Source organism: Spinacia oleracea, chromosome 5 (assembly GCF_020520425.1).
Source record: "Spinacia oleracea cultivar Varoflay chromosome 5, BTI_SOV_V1, whole genome shotgun sequence".
NCBI classification, from domain to species: Eukaryota; Viridiplantae; Streptophyta; class Magnoliopsida; order Caryophyllales; family Amaranthaceae; genus Spinacia; species Spinacia oleracea.
This window is the reverse complement of record NC_079491.1, coordinates 55,357,609-55,361,516: the sequence shown is the minus strand read 5'-3', so window position 1 is coordinate 55,361,516 and position 3,908 is coordinate 55,357,609.

Sequence of the window (3,908 nt, the reverse complement as noted above, 5' to 3'; positions counted from 1 at the left end):
ACAAACAGATGCATATTTTAAAGAATTCAAAGTCCAAAAAATACAACGACTCAGGCATTCAAATCCCAACGGACCCAAGCTCCGGGAAAGTCGGTCGAAATTTTAAAATTTTAAGGGCCAGGAAAAAGCTCTTATCCCCAGCAAAGCACATCCCCAACGGATTAACTCCGAGTATTCAAAAATTCAAGATTCAAAATTTTCGATGCCAAGCTCCGTCCTGAACTGAAGGCGGAAAAATACAAGTACAAACCGGAGTCATCACCAACCGCACCGAGGTAGACTCTATCCTTTTTTCTAACGCCTATTTTATGCAGGTACCGTCGTACCAAGAGTGGTCTCGATTACAGAACATCTTGATCATTCTCCGTCCCTTTCGAAATACTTTGACTTGCGCTTTCCTAACCGAACGCTCAGTCAAAGTGGTGGCTTCTGTAGACACCTAATTTGTGTCTCCCCTTTGGGATGATGACGATACCATTATCCTTATTAGGTGATTGGAATAACTCCAGGCGGAAATCCCAATTGCTAAGAATGCTTCCAAAATTCAAGATCCAAAATCCAACCCCCGAGATCATTCCCCTTTCGTTTCTCGGTACAAAATACAACTTTCCAAATCCAATTTCAAAATCCAAGTACAAACTCATCTAGTAGACCATCCCAATGGTTTTACTAGGCCTTTTCCACTCAAAATCATATAAGGCAAGTCAAATTCGGGCGCCGACCCACAAAATCGAGCATGCCGGGCCCCGTCCCGTAAAACCGGAATTAAAAATCCCGAGAAAGGCTTGTTTTTAGACGCTAAATGATGCCTTAACCTCCAAGCAAATACAAAAACCTAGTACTATTCGTACAACAGGTACAACACTACAAGACGAAACAAGGACGGATTCCCCGTCCTTGCTTTGGGGGCATTCAAGCCACGTCACCAGCGCCGGTCCAGCTCCCTGCGCTGACGTGTGCTGGCGCCTTGCACCCATTCCTTCTATAAATACCCCTCATTTCCAGCATAAAGAAAAGGGGAACAAAAATACAACGTCGTAATTTCGACATTACGCCTCTAAATACATGCAACTCAAAAACTCCTCAAAAACACATACAAAATTCCTAAATTCAAAAGCAATTGGGAGCTCTTGCCTAAACCTAACTAGGTAAATCCGAATCCCATTCTAATCAACTATGTTGCTTTGATTTCTAAATGATTAGCAAGTTGGTGTTTTTAATCATTAAAAAAAACCACTTGCAACAATCATACATGTTTTCCAAAAATACAAACCTTTTTCAAAATACAAAATACAAATTTTCAAGATTCAAGGATGTCCAAATTGTTTACAATCACCTCTTGGACTAGAATCACCTTCAAACATGGGGTAATAAAAGATGACACCTTTTAACATTTAAAGGTTTAGTATTTTGAGATTCAAAACTCCATTTTCAATATACAAGTTCAAGTTTTCAATTTTCAAGATCCTACCATGTTTAGGGTTGTTCATAGTTATTTCCCTAAACTAGGATCATTTCAAGTTCAAATTTCAATGTTCAAGCTTTCAAGTTCAAGTTTAACATGCAAAATCTAGGATATTTGGGTTGAGCAACCTCTCCCAAATTGACATTTTTGGCTTTGAATTCGTGTCGGGCGCACTTATTTTTAAGGAGCCGCTTGGCGTTCGAATCTCATGTGCCCAAGTACAAATTTCAATTATGCACCTTTCAATATTGCAATTTCAATATCGCACCTTTCAATACCGCAATTTCAATATCGCACCTTTCAATACCGCAATTTCAATATCGCACTTTCAATACCGCAATTTCAATACCGCAATTTCAATTTGCACTTTCAATTCCGCATCTTTACTTGCCTAGTCCATTTCTAGGCAATGTGGACCTACTCCCTAGTCCTTTTCTAGGGGGTCTTGTATTTACTAATTCCGCACTTTATTTAGTATTGTGATGTTACTTTATTGCTTTCATCACCAACATGCTAAATACAACAAAATACAAAGGTTACATCACGCTTAACAAAGATATTTTGGGACAAACCGGCCTTAGGTTCCTAAAATCAATCTTTAAAGCAACGTGACCACCATACAATTAGAGATTCAATTTGCTCTAAATTCAAACCCACATAGTCTAATCTAGGGTATATTTTCGAAAAAAATTTGTGCCAACGTACTTGAATATTTCTAAAGCTCGCGGAATAAGCATTTTTGTTCCCATGCCCGGATCTCACCCATCCGTTTCAAGGATTCAAGGACTTATCCAAAATAGAGTCACTTGCGGTCTTTCCAAACGAGACTTTAAACAATGTTTGGTGGCGACTCCTTCGAGGTACAAAATTCTACGGTTTTCTAAAGAATCGCCCCTCTTGTAGAACGGGAAACAAATTTTGACACAAAAAAACCCCCTACACATACATGAAGGAAAAAAATATGAACTTCACATTATAGAAATAGATTATTATGCTGTTGGAAAAAATTTGCAAAAATTGCCTTGCTGAAAAATTGAAGCTAGCAGATAATATGCCTTGCTGATAAATTGAAGTTCTGCAGGTACTGCAATATCTAACTAAAGAGAAAGGCATTACCTGCAGCTTCATATGCAAATCTCCTATCATAAATTGCAGTTGACCAGGTGAATCTAAAGAAGGCACTGAGGGGATTAAGTCTCTCACAAGCATCCGAGATGGCTTCCTTGAAAAACAGATCGACTCAGAAACCAAGAGGTTCTTCTGGGATGTCAAATGTGGAACAAAGTAACTGGTTACACAAGACAGTAGTAATCTAAGCAAGGAATCTAGTGATCTAATTTACTCAAAAACTAAAGTACAACGGCAATAAAAAACAATAACAACATTAACATTCCGAACCCATTAAAACTAAACTACACAGAATCTGTGGGGACTAATTATTATAAAGAGAATTCAAATGACTCGTAAATAAACCACGGGATGATTATTATGATTGCTCAATGAAGCAACAAGTAAACAACTTCTATAACTAATGGAATCTGAATTTCTGCAAAACTTTCATCTTTGACTTAGATCAGCAGTAGAGGATTTCAAGTTCTTTTAAAAAAAACAATTAACATACATTTTATAGAAAACATGATTCCACATATAGTAAATAAGATCCTAAGAATAAATCAACCATTAAGACACGTAACATTGTCACATAAAAACAATGATTCTTACTCGGGCAAAGCCTTGCCTGAATCAATGTTATACGGTAACGATATCAGGGGTCTTCATCCTTCAAAAATCAAGAGGTATCTACAGTGTTGAGATTGCTTCGTCAATTAACCAGGCCAATTAAGCTGCTTACCCACATCTTTGAAGTAAAGCCTTGTCTGAATGACTGAATCATTAAGATAAAAAACCAACTGAAACCATGGAATATGCAAAGTTATCAGGGTATCCTATATTTAAACTCTTTACTCCTGTAACAATGAGGTCGTAGACATCCTGCCAATAAATAATACTTACACGAGGACGCTTCTTCACAAACATGGAATAATAAGACTGGTGCAGGACTGCAAGGCCTTAAAACCCAGATCATATTTGATTTCTTTATAGGCATAACAAAAAGAAAATAAGTTGATTAAACAGGCAGCTGTTGATCAGTAAATTAAAGCCAGTAATGGGCAATCTCAAGCGATTTAATTATCTCATAACAGAATTTAATCTATCTAAAATGTAAAGCATTAAAATAAAGCCAGTAAAGGGAAATCTGCAAGTCCAAATCACAGGAACTCATTACAAAACTGAAAATACTAACTACAGACTTTCAGAATGCTGGTTGGTGTTGCAATTCTCTAATTAAACAATTGAACTGAATTGACTAACAGATTATGAATAAGCACAAGGAGTAATTATAGTTTAGAGCTACCTCTTGTTGTTGTAACTCCTCCAGTTG